The 16,472-nt window shown below is 41.3% G+C and overlaps 1 protein-coding gene across 10 annotated transcripts in view; it reads right to left on the bottom strand.

The window, feature by feature from the left end:
* The window catches only part of Ankrd11 (ankyrin repeat domain containing 11), a 205,201-nt gene that overhangs the window by 73,962 nt on the left and 114,767 nt on the right, over positions 1-16,472 (bottom strand). The window lies entirely within an intron of this gene.

Below are 16,472 nucleotides of genomic sequence, written 5' to 3' on the forward strand. Positions count from 1 at the left end.
TAAATAGAGCCTCGCAGTTTAGCAATTCTATTTTGTAACATTATGATTGTCAATCTAATTGGATTGAGAAGCATCTCCAAAATCAAACTTCTGGGTGTCTGTAAGGGCATTTCCAGAGATGGCTACAATGGGAAGAATACCTGCCAGGAATACAGGCAACACCTTTCCCTAGGCTGAAGTTTGGATGAAATGAGACAAAAACAAACAAAAAGACTGAAAAGATGGTTCCATGGTTAAGAGTACTTGCTACTCTTTCAGAGGACTCAAGGTCATATTCTAGCACCCATGTCAGGGGGTTCAAACCACTTGTAATGCCAGTTCCAGGGGATCTCACTCCCTCTTCTGGACACCCTGGTCAACTGTACATGTGTGGCATATATTCAACACAAATACATACACAAAAATAAAAATAAAAAAGACAAGGAAAGGTAGAGGGCCCAAAAGCACAGGGATTCTCTACTTCCTACCGTGGACTTTGTGGTGGTGGAGTATGAGGGTGTGGGGTAAACTAAAAATAGTTTTCCCATGAATTTCTGTCAGAGAGTTGTCATAGCAATGAAAATCTAACAGCGGTACATACTCTGAAAGAACTGAAAGTAGGGTCTCTCCAAGATATTTGTAATCCCACATTCCCAGTGCACAAATGATTTACAACCTCACAGACAGATGAGCAAACTATATATGGTGTATCTAAAAATGGACTAATATTCATCTTTAAAAATGAAGGGAGCAGAGCATGGTGGTGTATGCCTTTAATGCATAGCATTATGTATATTAATAGTACGCAGATTGAGATAATCTAGGTACAGAAGATCAGTGCTTATGACCTACTTTTACAAGGTTCCTAACCCAGCCCAACCAGAGACAAACAGTAAGTGCAAGTGGGAACCGTGCCTCTTTGTAAGGTGTTCTTCAAAATTTGTTGTGCTTGTTTGAATAGTCCAGAAGCCTAAAGAAGTGATTATTACACTAGGTGTTCCTTTATGGGGGCATCTTTTACTTGGGGGGGGGGGATTGTTAATATTTACCAAAAAAGGTCTCATTATGTAATCCAGACTGGCCTGAAACTCATGATCTCCCTGTCTTCTTAGCCTCACAATGCTAGGATGTCCAGTGTATATCACTACATATGTCTGGCTCATATTGTATGTATTCACCTTTTATCTGCACCACCCCCAGCACCCCATCCCTATTACATTTTATCTTCCTTTCTTAGACAGGAAGTGATATGGCTGGGCGGAGAGAGGAATATAAGGCAGGCAGAGACAGGAGCTCAGCCCCGCTTCAGGCAGAGGAGTTGGCGAGGTAAGTGGTGGTGGCTGTGGCTTGCTCCTTTGTTCTCTGATCTTTCAGCATTTACCCTGATATCTGGCTCTAGGTTTTTATTATTAAGATCAATTAGAATTCATACTACACAAATCAAACACAATTATTACAATCTGTTTCTTTAAAATGGTCCTGGGAGACATTTTCTATTATATTTAATTCCAAGAAGGTGGAGAACCCTTTGCTGCTTTCAACAACGGAGAAACTGGGAAGCCAAATTAACTATGAACCCAAGGTTATAATAAAAACAAAAAATCTACCAGTGTTGATAGGTACAGATGGCACAGTGTTGTGGGAAACTCAGCATCAGAAAATTTCTCACCTCCTGCCAGCTGTCACAACTGCACACGCTGGACAATGCTCCTACCTCACTCACAGAATGAGTGTCCACAACTGTGGGCATGTATATACTACTCAAAAACAGTGGAAAGGTAACATGCACACATAACCTTGCTGTTGCTGGTCAAGCTATGCTTAACTACTACCATCTAGATAAACTAGCCAGTTACCTCGTATGCCTAACTTAAAGCAGATATTCATTAAAGAAAAACTATACTAAATCAAAGTTTTGGTTTTTTTTTTCTATTTTACCACCAAGAAATCTAAACAGATATTCCCTAAACTTCATTGTCCTGAAGAAAGAGCTGTCTGCTCCAGGTTTCCCTAGTGAAAGGCCCACAGCAGAAGATCAACCCTGTGAAGACAAAGCTGTACATCAGAAGTTATGCTCTAATGCCAACAAGGCTTTAGCAGAAGGAACTACACATTGACACAAAATACTTTCCTTTCATGATCACTCAGATTTCAATTACAGTAACCCAGGTACTGCATGCATGAAACAAACTATAACAAAAACTCTGAAGGTGCCAGCCATGGCCCCTGCACACATGCAGACATGGTGCTGTGCTCAGTATTAAAGACACTAAACATTTACTTTGTTACTCAGCTCCATTGTGAAATGTTAAATTTACCTCTTTTTCCCCCCCAAAGCCTAAAATCCTGAAACACGGTGCTTTTTAACTTAGTAAAAAGGAGAGACAACCTAATCCAATCAAAATATACAAACATTAAGCCAAGTATAGTGGCACATGCCTGTAGTTCTGGCTACTTGGGAGGCTGAGGCAGGAGATCACTTATGACAGGAAATAAAGAAAAGCCTAAGGAACCTTATAAGAACCTGTCTCATAAAAGAAAAACAAAAAAATAAAAATAATAAGAATGATATTATGCATGTTTTGATCTTTTTCAGAAACTACTGAAATATTACAGAGAATCAAATACAACATTCCAGTAAATACTGTTTACAGTAGTACTTCTTCAGAAGCAAAGGAAACACATTTCTAATGTTAAAGCGTTCCATGTAAACCAATTTCATAGGCAACACCAATTATCACTCCTTGTTTATTCGGTAAGCAGTGCTTCACTGATTAGCAATGAGCTCAATATAAAGAAAGAATTGGTCATCAACAATCCAAATCCTTTACTCAACACACATTCCTCATGCTTCTATACCAATAGTGTAATACTGTGTGTGTGTGTGTGTGTGTGTGTGTGTGTGTGTGTAAGTGTGTGTAAGCAAAACCTTTCTCTGCTCATTTTTTTACATTCCCAAGTGATTGCATGCCACTAATAATGTACTACTTCTGTGTACAGTCTCTAAGTCAGGATCTGCATTCCATACCATATCTTGATCATGAACACTATGCATGCTAGATACAGACTGCTTAATCATCCTTTCTCAATGGCAGTGAAGACCAGAAAACATTCCTATAATCAGCCTTTTCCATATAATCCAATAACATAAACAAGGGCTAAAAGTACAGATTCCCAATGAAATGAGGGTCTGCTTCCAGGGACCCAGAATACACAATGAGAAGATATGTTTTTTTTTTAAGCTGCAGAATGATCATGGCCATGCTGTAACCTCATAGTCCCTTCATCTCATTCTGGTGCTCACACTAGAGCCTCAAAACCAGCAGTATGAGATACGTAAATTTTAGTCTAAGTGATACAAAAAGATAGCATTTGCTTTACCTTTATGTAACGTACAAAACACTAAAAAAGTGTCAGATACCAAATCAGCACCACTTATTTAAACCAGCTGATGGACAATGCTAAGTATACATGATGCAATTCGGAAGAATTACACACCATTAAATCTCAAAATATTTGAAAAGTTAAAGGATCAAAGATCCACTTTGGTTACCTGCAATTACTGTCCAACTGGCCAGTTTACTACGGCCTGATAAGTGATAAGGATATCTGCAGAAAAATTTCCCAGATAAAGTAAGCTTATGAGAAAGAAACATCACTGTTATCTTGAAAGATTAAGTTACAGTGTAGTTTTGTTACTGAGCAATTAACACTAATACATGCCACACAGTATAGGAACTCCTGTGGGCTAAGGTTTAGTGTATATAATAGCTGCTGTGAACCTCTGTTCGGATCCATAGTGCCCATATAAAAGCTAGGCACAGTGGTATGTTCCTGTAATCCTGGCAAGGGGGGAGACAGTGACAAAACGACCCCTAGAGTTTTCTAGACAGCCAGTCTGGCTGCATGGACCGTCTCCAGGTTCAGTGAAAGATCTTGTCTGAAAAAAATAAGTAATGTATGAAGGGCTGGAGTGATGACTGAGGCTAAGAATTATTGCTGTGCAATCATGAGGACTTCTATTCAGAGTCCTCATTGAAAAGACAGACAGAGGGGAGGAAGAGTCAAGTCCGGAGACACGGCCCAGTGGTTAAGACTGCATACTGCTCTACAGAGGCTGAGCTCTGCCTCCAACACCAAGCACCCAGCAGCTCACAACTAACGTTAACCCTAGCTCAAGGAGATCCACAAACTTCTTCTATCCTCCAGAGGTTCTTAAGTTCACATGACCATATTCATATTCTCCACCCCCACCCCCCACCACCGACACACACACACACACACACACACACACACACACACACACACACACACACACACTTTTTTAAAGGCATGTGGATGGTCACTCACAGCTGTATCTAGAGTGCTTGGGGACAGAAACAGATGCGTTCCATCTGGGAGTTTTTTGGATGGCAGGCCTAGCTTCTGACTCAATGAAATGCCCTGTCTCAAGGAAATAAGAGTGCTAAAGCAGGACACTTAATATTTTCCTCAGGCCTCTGCACACACAGTAAAAGACAACTGAGAAAGATACCTGATATTGACTTCTGACCACGACGTGTACATGTGTGCACACATACAAAATAGTTTTAAAAAGAGCTTCATAAAACACAGAACATATCTAAGATGCTACTTAAACACTTATTTAGCACAGAGCATCAAACAAGATAGGGAAAGCAGGGAGCTGTCTTTTTAAAGTACTCTGTGTTCCGTATAAGACTATCAACTAACCAGGTGGTGGCACATGCCTTTAATCCCAACAGGGAGAGGCAGATAAATCCCTTGAGTTCAAGGCCAGCCTGATTTACAGCCAGGATACAAAGAGAAACCCTAAAGGGAAGGAGGGAAGAGGCAGGTGATGACAGACAACACCATTATCCATTACTTAGAAGTCAAAGACTCCTTTTGGGCTCCAGGGAGTTAGATGCTAAATAAATTGCCACCTCAACAACTATCGTATCTATTCAGACTGGCAGATGGACACCAAGGACAGGTGAAGCATACTTTGGACATCAGTATCAAAGCTAACAACAGAATGTTAGGTCTCAAGTTTTAGCATTTAAATCATATTCTAAGATGTTTTTCCAATTTATTGGAAGATATTATCTCTCTCTCTCTCTCTCTCTCTCTCACACACACACACACACACACACACACACACACACACACACACACACCGTCTTCTTATTGTCTAGAAGTCCCAACATTTTTGAAGTCAAATTTTATAAAATGACCTGAAAAATGACAAGAATTAAATGCTGTTGACCACGTAACTCAATCATTTCAACAACTCCACACCAATGGTGATAACCTGCTGGCTACTTGGAGGGGTAAATCCTTTAAGTGGCTGAAAGAATGGGAGATCCCAGAGCAGACAACTGCTTTCTGAAGAAAAACAAACAAACAAAAAACCACTGTAAATGAATTTTAAAATCTACTCACTTCCTTTTATTTGAATATGAATGTCCCTACTGGGCTTGAACTCAACTCAGGATACACTTCTCATTCTCCAAAACAGCTGGGTTTAAAGGACTGTACCACCACACATTAACTCTCAGATACCATTTCATAGAACACACACTTATGAGCCGCTTAGTACTCTGATACCTGGGGCCCTTATCATCACAAACACAAATAAATATACTTGGTACTACCTACTTGATACTTTCATCTTAACTCAGAAGATTAATGAAGGACTGGTGGTTGTGTTCCAATGTTACTATTAAGCTGAATTATTATTGGGGTGGTGGGGGGGATACAAAAAAAATACCCAGCCAGCTCTGAAATCAGAAACTTTTATGAGCTTCCCAGGGTACTACACTCTGATCGGAAAGCCCCAGATGCATCACTGTACTACTATAGGCCCTGGTCACAAGTCCATCCAGAACTCTCAACTAGCTTTCATTTCTTCATCTTTGTATGCCTCTACAACAATGTAGTAGATGTACTAGACTGAACTAGCTAATCACACGTCCTGCCCAGTGCTCATGTTAACAGGACACAGAAAAAGGAGGAAAGCTAATAGAAACCCTCTTGCATGCAAATTGGAAGCATGGCCTGAAACAAGCAAGTGCTTATTAGGAACTACAGAAGTGCTCTGATACCCTAATCCAAGTCATTACTTATGGTGCTACATTTGTGCTGAAATCTGCTCCCACCGAGGGCATGCAGTCCACAGAACATAACTAATGAGCTTCTTTAACAGAGCAGGACTGCAGGGTTGGCTTCCAAAGTGCCTAAGGCAGGGGTGTCAGTCATCATTTTCTGGAAAGGGCTCTCAAACCATGGATAGATCTTCATTGCTGCTATGAAACAGCCATTAGAGAATGGGGAAACTATCCTCAGTAATCTCGTTATGAAACTGAGATTACAGGCTGAATTTAGTCGACAGGTTATGTTGTGCTAGTTCCTAGCTTCAGTCCTCCACTAAGACAAAGACCAACGTACCACTGGAGGATCCTGTCTCAACTCCCCACCTTCCCTGCTACCTTTGGATAAAATAGAACAGAGCAAGGACAATGATAGTCATATAAATCCTTGTATTCATATATCCAAATATCTCACTCACAGTAAAATATGGTATAGTCTGGTCTATACATTCTTGAAGGTGTAGAGAATCTAGCACCCGAAATAACTGTTCCAGGGCACTACTAACATCTAGACCAGTGTAGTCAGTGCCAAGAGTTCCTCTGTGAAGCAAGTCATGCCCAGAACCAACAATTTTGCTGATACTTCCTCTGAGAAAGCTGGAGACTATGTGTGGGACCAGCCTGTAATTTCCAAATGATCCATGTTAACAAGTTGCCATAACAACCAATACCTCTAGGCCACATCACAGCCTAATCCTGATCCCACTCCCTTCAACCCTTTATTTAGCCCTTTGTCAGACTGGTATGTCTTGTCTGTTTGGAGACCTCCAAGCACCTTTCATAATATAAAACCTTTCTTTATCAAGAAGGTTCTCAAAGGTGATTTCATCTAGCAACAGCTATGGATTTCTTACACACTGGTATGTCAAGCCCAAAGAACCATATATCAGTATATGCATGCATGTGACTGCTACCCTAAACTAAAACTATAGCCTATCCATAAGTTCAGGGCCAAGGTCATTACAATTGCATTATGCATGACCTACAACATAGAACAAGATAAATACCTACAAAAATATAAAAATGCATTCTAGACACCTCATATATTATTTCTCACATCCTCTTTTAGATTAAAGCCAGTTATACTTCACAGAAGTTACAGTTTTTACATTTTAAATTTCCTCTTTTTTGTCTTTACTAAATCTAAAAGGAAATGAATTTACTATGTTCTTGTTAATCTTCACTTGGTTTGCTATTTGTTGTTGTTCTTTGGGATCCTGTTGGAGACATCATGCTTACAGCAAACTATTGCATTAATCTAAGAGATTGTACTTATCTGTTTCTGGTTTTGTTAACAATGCTCAAATTGTTTGGTGGTTTGAACATTGGGTCCTAGATCAAACAGGATTCCAAACTAAACATATTTTCAAAGCATTTTTTTGGTGCAACATATTCTTTTGCCCTCAATATAAATTCTTTTCCTTTTTAAAAATTATTTATTTCTTATTTTTACATGCATTGGTGTTTTGTCTTCATGCATGCCTGTGTGAGGGTGTTGGATGCCCTGGAACAGGAACTCCAGACAGTTGTGAGCTGCCACGTGCGTGCTGGGTATTGAACCTGGGTCCTCTAGACAGGCAGACACTGCTCTTAACCACTGAGCCATCTCTCCAGCCTTATAATTTCTTACACTAAAGGAAAGTACAGGGAAATCAATGTGGCCTGAGAAGAGGAAGTAGTGGCAGAGGTGAGCAGTGCCCGTAGAGTAAGGAACAAGGAAGAACATTCTACAGGGCAACTACTGTTCCTCCACATAGGTTTGTTACTAATCAGCTCTGATAATCAACTCTAAGAAACATCAAACCTAGTAAGAGCCAGGGCTCCCCAACTTCAAGAGTTTCTCATGAAAAGAACAAGATTTTCTCATCTCCAAACTGGCTTCAATCAAAACTTGGGATAGTAAAGCAACCCACATTTAGGTGTAAACCCAAGGGAAAAGGAAACTTCCATACAGATTCTCCTGTGTCAATACACTGAGAAACATCAATCAAATTAGCCAAAAACTAAAAAACTCAGATGTTCACAAAATGATGCATGAACAAATAAAATGTGACACAGCCATACAATGTACTACAATTACAATTCACTTTGTAACAGGGAAGGAAGATGAACCTTGAACAATATATTGTGCTCAGAAAAAGATACTAGATACAGAACACCACATACTATTTCATTTGCATAAATGGTCATTAACAGACAAATCCATAGAGCTGGAAAGCAGATCAGCAGCTGTTAGGTGCTAGAAGAGGAAGCACATGTGGTTCTAAGAGAAGAGCAGACACTGAGGTGGGGAGATGGTTAATGGTTCAAGAGTTAAGGGTACTATATATTGCTATCCCAGCACCCAGGTGGTGGTTCACAATTGCCTGTAACTCTAGTTCCAGGGGATGTGGAACCTCTGTGGCCTCCACAGGTACCTGCACTCATGTACACATGCTCATACACTCACACTACTGTTTTTTTTGTTTTGTTTTGTTTTGTTTTTTAGGGTAAACAATATCCTTGTCTTGGCTACAGTACTGACTACAGGACGTTACATGTGTAATTAAAAAGGAGGGGAGGAAGAAAGGAAGGATGGAAGGATAGACGAGAATTGTTCAGGCATGCATAGAATTTTCTGAGCAGAAGTAAAACTCAGTTCATCTAAATATGATCAAAGGACTTTTATCAATCCTGGTGTCAAATTATTAATTTTAAATAATAGCACTAAGGAAACTAGGAGAAAATACAGGAGGGGTTGACTTATATTTACCCCAAGAAAACAAATAAGGCTGGGCTGAAAGTCTATGACAGCCTCAGTTGCAATGTCCATATCATCCTAGTATGGCATGCCATAGTCCAGATCCCCTAAAGACACAATGTAAACTTCTTTCAGGGCAGAATTATTTTGGTAAGAGTGAGCTATAGGCCCCATAGCAAAGGGTCAAGGACTCTGAGAAAGGATAACTCTTGGAAATATAAAGAGAGGATGAACAAGTTTGTAGTGGGGGGTGTTCACTTTGGTGAGGGGCATGGTGGTTCATCATGTCTTTAATCTCAGTACTTGAGAGGTATCGGCAGGCAGATCTCTGAGTCCAGGCTAACCATGGCTAGTGAGATTGTTGAAAAATCAAAGTCAACTGGTAGGAAAAAAATGCTTAAATTAATAAAACTGGTGAGTGTGCGCGCGCGCACGCACGCGCACACACACACACACACACACACACACACACACACACACACACAAATTGAGCTTCTCAAAATTGAGCTCTAAGGAGATGGAGAAGTTTCTAGAAAGGGCAACATGCTAGGCTTCAGGTGAGAAGTGATGCCGAAGACATACAGGCCAAACCTCCTATCTTCTCCCATGTCATCAAGTCCCAGCAAGATCCTGGCCCAGTGTAGATTCAGCAAGTTAGAGACTCTGAAACCTCCATGCTTCAACATTCCAGGCAAACATGGGGGTGGGGGTGGAGTGACCACACACATGGTTGTGCATGTATAGGGCGCCAAAGCTGATTCTTGTATTGTGATGCCTGAAGCTATGAGGCAGATACCTCCACTGAGCATAGAGAACCAAGTACTAACTATACTTAGAACAACAAAAGACCTACTTGTATTTGAGGAAACAGTTGCAGCAGTGACCCTCAGAGTCTTTCTTCACTCAAGTTTTGCCATACTTATTTCACAAACAAGATACTTAAAGGCCAAGCTATCTAGCCCAGCACCCACCTGGCCTAAAACCCTTCTACTGCAAGCACAAAATAAAACAAATGAGAAGCATAAGGATTCTCAGTCACCCAAAATGCATTCACAAAGGGAAAGTTCTTTCCTTTAAGCAGTAATCAGGGCGAGCCCACCCCCTGCAGCCACTGGTCAAAGAAGATACCAAGTATAGTGAGACCTAAGATAAAAAATAAAACAAAGACTAACATTGCCAGAGCCAATTTTGCCATTTGGTGTGGTTTTGCTTGGTTTCAATCAAGCCTAAGACCCTCCATGCATAGGAAGACTCTCATTGAGGCATCACCAAAAGGAACCATAGATATCAGCAGTTTCTCTGTGGTGGAGGAATAATATGAACAAAAAGGTGACACATGGGATGTGTACAATGACCCAATAACAGATCATCTAAATGACTGAGCCAAATCACACCGATGTAGCAAAGCCCAAGCAGGACAGGACTCTGAGCACATGAAAACTAGACACACTCAGATGCACCTCGTGACACAGGACAGAAAGAATGAAAGATCAGGAACATGCTGTGAAAGAGCATGCATGCCTCCTCCTGTACTTATGTGGTACAACTAGACCCAACGACTTTACCAAGACCATGCAAGCCAGCTGTGTTTATTATATTCTGAAACAACCTCAGAACTGGAAGAACTATCACCATAATTGTGCTAAGGGGACAAGAGAGACTTATCACAAGGCTGACCTCACTATCATTCAATGGAATTGCCTAGGCATAAGAAGAAAAAAAAAGGGGGGGGGGGCAGTGACTAGAAACTCTATAGGTTTAACAGGTCAGTGACAGTTCAAGAAAGAAAACACAAGCATGGTGGAGCCTTTGCTCCCAGCACTTTGGGAGGCAGAGGTAGGCAGATCTTTGTTGAGTTTGAGGCCAGTCTGGTCTACAAAGTGAGTTTCAAGACAGCCAGGGCTACACAGAGAAAGCTTGTGTGGGTGGGTGGGGAGATTCATTCTATAAGCTCTGTTATTCTAGAGAACCCTAACATACCAAGCAAGAACCCAAGACCAGAGATGAGGGTTTAGGAGATTTGGAGGTAAGAGCACTTGCCTACCATGAGCAAGTGCCTCAATACCATCACCAGTATCTCCAATTATAGATTTATAACCTAAGGTTCTATAGAAAACCATCACTGAAGCAATGTCAAGAAGAAAACTGTTCTGAAACAGACTTTAATACTCATGCGCTGAAAAAAGCAAATTGTGCCATCTTCCACATTTTTATTTTCTCATGTAGAGAAAGAGTTCCTGACAAGGTGAGAAACACCAGCCAATTGCATTACTGTTACTCAGAGAAGCTTGGGGTTACAGGATACTCTCCCTCCCCTGTGTGTCTCTTTAACAAAGTGGTTTCGGATCAGCAAACTGGCTCAGTGGGTAAAGGCACAAGGCAAAAAGCAACGCCCTAACTCTCAGCAGTTGGTTACTGCTGAAACTGGACATACCACAGAACACATTAATTTCTCAGTTTGCAGATATTTCAAAATGTCCTAAAAGGAAGGCTACAGCAAAATTTAAACTTCGATCTTAAAGAGATTTTGCAACTCACTGCTCCCTATGAACAATTCTTCATTGAATCTTACTAGTTTTCCTAAATGATTCTGTCTACTTCAAAAAGTATACTTGTAGAATGCAAACTCCAATACATACAAACAATTGAGGGAGGTGTGGCAGAGAAATCCAGTAAATATTCTAAGAAAACTACTGTCAAATTATCTTGATTTAGTCTTCCTCTATTATTTGTCAACTTTTAAAAACAAAATACTTTTCTCCTATTTCAGATCAGTAGTATTACATCTAAAACCCTTTTTAGAAAATGACCCTCTAAGAATGAAAGTAATGGAAAAGTCTTGAAAGATCATGCCACACAACCAAGTTCAGTAACTTTCTCAAGATCGTGAGACACTTTAATAATGGTATTGAACAACAAAACAGATTTCTAAAATAATGGGGGGGGGGCGCGCTTGACGACAATACCAACCAAATCAACACTGGAGGCTGGTCTAGTTTATCCTTCATAGTTCGAAGTTACTGTCCCTTCAAGGAGGTTAATTCCAACGACAGTAAATAAGTAAAAGAACTTGTAATAATATAAGCATTGTCATGACCATCTAACTGTGTGGTCTAACCCCAGCACTGATACTACAGTGCACAGCAACAGCTCCCAGAGACCAGAGCTGCCCTGGCCACTGCAAAAGTGAGACTCTCAGGCATCATGGTGCATGCCTCTGATCCCGGCACTCAGGATGACTGCTGAGTTCCAGTTCAACCTGGGCTGCATAACAAGACCCTGGTGACAGGTCAGGTCAGGTCAGAGCAGGGAAGGGGAGGAGAGTAGAGGGGCTCTGCAGAGCAGGTGTTTGAAGAGATAAAGTTAACTATACCTTCAGGGTTACTAGAAACCAACTATTTGAGAGAGAAAATATGAACAAGTGACAAGATGGACATCAAGTTATTTTCTCCATCCATGCCCATCAGCTGCTTTGTTTCACAAATCAAGCCTGTGTGACATAACATTGTATAGCCAAGATGATGGGAATGTCATGAGAACACAGCCTTGTTATGAGCACACTCATATGAGCATACAGCTTTTGAAGCTACCCAATACTACCCCAGTAACATGTAACATGTATGACATGTGCGGATTGTGAGGCTGGCCTGAGTGACTGCTAAAAGTCACTTATGATTAGAGTTGCTGTGATCCCATCTGTCTCAAAAGCTAACCTCCAAGACACAAAAAGGGGATCTAAGTCTAAACAAATAATGCATGCTACAGTATCAGAGTGGGGCTGTCATGCAGAATAAGTCAGCTTCATCTCCGACTTTAAATTCATCAGCAAAAGAAGTGCTCATTTTCCCCCCTAAGACTCCACCTCCTCATCCTATAGCAGAAAAAATGTCAAGATGGGGCCTATTCCTGCCTTTCTCTACTAGGACCCAAGATATGGCCTTACTTCCATACCAAACCTCCTATCAACACTGTTACTTTCTCAGCCTTTCTGCTACCACCCCTCAAACACACCTACTTCCTGTCTCCACCTCCTCTGTCCTACTTACTATTACTAGTGCATGCCCTCCTTCACTGTCAACATTCTCTGAGTTTTCTTGCTTTGGAAACAGTCAAGTTGTTAGAAGTCTTTTATCCAGATTCCTCCAAATAAGAATTGGGGAAATACTTAAATGTAAGTGGATGGCAAGAAAAACAGGTGCTGCCAAAGAAAAATTCTAAATAACTTATTCATGACATTATTTAAAACAAAAACTACATTAATACTGGACTGCTTTAATAGAAATCCACTAAATTTTCTGCTTACTGATCTTTGCAGTTCTCTTCACATATAAGGTGAGAAGGGGTCAGCAATCTGTATCATTTTTTAAAAAGATTTACTTAACTTTGTTTTGTTTTTCGAGACAGGGTTTCTCTGTGTAGTTTTGGTGCCTGTCCAGGATCTCGTTCAGGTTGGCCTTAAACTCAGAAATCCGCCTGGCTCTGCCTCCCGAGTGCTGGGATTAAAGGCATATGCCAGGTCACCTGGCATTTGGTGCATACACATACACGCAGGCAAAGCATAAAATGCTATTTTATGTACACATAAAGTTAAGCATTAACATTTTATGCTTTGCCTGCATGTATGTGTATGGACCACATGGTGCCTGATGCCAGAGGAGGTCAGAAGGCAGCATTGAACCCACAGATGGTTATGATCCACACAATGGTGGGTGCTGGAAACAGAAAAAGTGTTCTTAACCACTGAGCCATCACTCCAACCCCATCTGGTTTTGTAAATCAAGATTTACTTAACTGCATTCCTTTGTTTGCATATCATATTTTACTACTTTTACTCAAGATGTTACAGAGAATATATGTCTTGTTAATAAAACTGGACTCAATCCAACTGAATAGCTGACACTCAAACAAGACACAAAACTAGAGGAAATTTAAAATACCAGCTAACAAAAATCTGGACCTATCTAATCCACACAAAGGTGCTATACTAGAGGTGATTGGAGTCTGGATGGATATGGGAAACGCAATCCATACTGATAGCAGAGGGAAACACAAGCTGTATCTTTAATGTTCTAATTTTTTCCAAGAAGAATACACTCAGTAATTTCCCAGGAAATATGGTTAGTCTAAAAACAATTAAATAATGAAGTCTTAGAAACAACATTCTATAGAAATTTACCATTTGCATAACACAATTTTTTGTGTCTCCAAACCACTAAGGTTTCTATTCAAATCCAAATGAGTATATATAAAGCTTCTGCCTCTACTAAGAAATTCACCGTGGAAAGCTATTATTTCTTACACATACTCTCTTGCAAAACAATGATGCCATTTTTAACTCCTTTGATCCTTAGTACGAGGCTTCAGTTGTTCTGGAAACGAGGTATTCTAGAATATAACTCAAAGAAGCACAGCTACAACAATAAGAGAATGACAACAGGTCCCCACAAGGAGCTGTGGGCACCACACTGCCCAACAGAGGGAGGTGCCTGGCCTGTGAAGTCTGTATCTTTGCAATGAGATCAAACAAATCTTTGACGAAAGACAAAAACCAAGGGGAGACATGCAATCTGCAGGACATCTAGAAATTGTGGAGCCTGACAAATGCTTGCTTTCCCAGAAGGAAAAGCAATGTAAGGTGCTGTGGATATCGCTCTATATAAATAAAACACTGATGGCCAGTGACCAGACAGGAAGTATAGGCAGGACAAGGAGAGAGGAAAATTGGGGGAACAGGAAGAAGGAGGGGAGGCACTGCAGACATCGCCAGGACAAACAACATGTAAAGACGCCTGTAAGCCACCAGCCACGTGGCAAGGTATAGATTTATAGGAATGGGTTAATTTAAGATATAAGAACAGTTAACAAGAAGCCTGCCATGGCCATACAGTTTATAAGTAATATAAGCGTCTGAGTGAATATTTTATACGTGGATTGTGGGATTGCGGGGCTTAGTGGAACCTGGAGAGAAGCCCTCCAGCAACAGTAAGGAGAACAAGTCTCAATAAGCTGACATAGTCTGGCTACATGACTATCAATCACTAGGGCTAGGGTTCGCAGAAGGTATAAACTCAAAGATTATGAAACCTACACACCTATGTTTTTAAAAACATAGGGACAACTGAAGCCATGGAACAGAACATGCACATATGCTTCCCAGATTTTTAAGAGGTCCTGCTGCTCAAGACTTAAAGGTAACAAACAACCCAAAAAGGAAGTGAGTAAGTAATGGCTCGGTGGTAGAGTTTACTTGCCTAGCCTGGCTTCGGATCTATCATTGGAAAAAGGAGTGTGGGGGAAGAGACACTCTGAACACAGCACTCATACGCTTAGGGCTTCTGTGCAAAGAGCTCCAGTATGACAAGTCAGACCTAACTCAACAATAAAAAAAGCTAGTCAAGGCCAAGCACAGCAGAACAAACCTTTACCCCAGCACTTGGGAAACAAGGAAGCAGGCATCTGAATTTGAGGCCAGCCTCTTTCTGCCTACTTCAGAGGAAACACATGGAGAAAGGACTTGCACAAGCTGTCGACAAATCCTACCACCATGTTGGAACCACTATTCAAACAGGCTAGCTCTGTGTGTCACCATTTGTTCTATACATATCTGCAGACAAAGAAGGGGAATTCAGCAGGTCAGAAAGAACAAGCACAGCCAGGAAGGTCAGGGAGGTCTGAGACTACAGTACAGTATAGAGTTCAGGTACACGAGGTAGGAAGCACCAGGAATTAAAGCCAAATAGTACCAGGTGGACAAGTCTGGGCCCCAGAGAACAACCTCCATGGTCCCTTCCTCAAGCAGCTTCTACTGAGGTCAAACCAGACATCTCCTCAACCCACTCCATTTACTAGAGTCCTCAGAGACTCTTCATAGTGTCTACTCAGCAGCACTCCCTGAAGTCAACCTCACAAGAGAAAAGAAGATACAGAAATCTAAAATATCCCCTTTCAACGGCCTCTTCCATTTTCACCCTCAATTACCCTCATAAAAGAGAATAATGAGCCAGGTGGTGGTGGCTCATGCCTTTAATCCCAGCACTTAGGAGGCAGAGGCAGGTGGATCTCTGTGAGTTTGAGGCCAGCCTGGTCTACAGACTGAGATCCGGGACAGGCACCTAAGCTACACAGAGAAACCCTGTCTCAAAAGAGACAGACAGACAGACCGACAGACAGACAGACCGACAGACCAGAGGAGAGGGGAGGGGAGAGAGAGGGAGAGAGGGAGAGAGGGAGGGGGAGGGGAGAGGGAGGGAGGGAGGGAGGGAGGGAGGGAGAGAGAGAGAGAGAGAGAGAGAGAGAGAGAGAGAGAGAGAGAGAGAGAGAGAGAGAGAGCGCGAGAGCGCACATTTCCTAAGAGAAAGTACACATTGGAAAGACAACCTTTCCAGCAGGTGTTCCTACAAGCCTCATTCTGGCTCAACAAAACCCAATTTGTCTGTGTGGCCCAAGGTGTCATCCACAACAGGACTACAGAGCTCAAGGCTGTTTCTATTTATGGGGAACACAGGTCCAAACATCCCTTGAAAAGAAGCTAGACTTGTCAGGGAACATATTTTCCTCTTCTATGAAAGCAGCCACTTGCCGTGAGGTTATTCTGAGCCAATAAG

Source organism: Peromyscus maniculatus, chromosome 5, assembly GCF_049852395.1.
Source record: "Peromyscus maniculatus bairdii isolate BWxNUB_F1_BW_parent chromosome 5, HU_Pman_BW_mat_3.1, whole genome shotgun sequence".
NCBI lineage: Eukaryota > Metazoa > Chordata > Mammalia > Rodentia > Cricetidae > Peromyscus > Peromyscus maniculatus.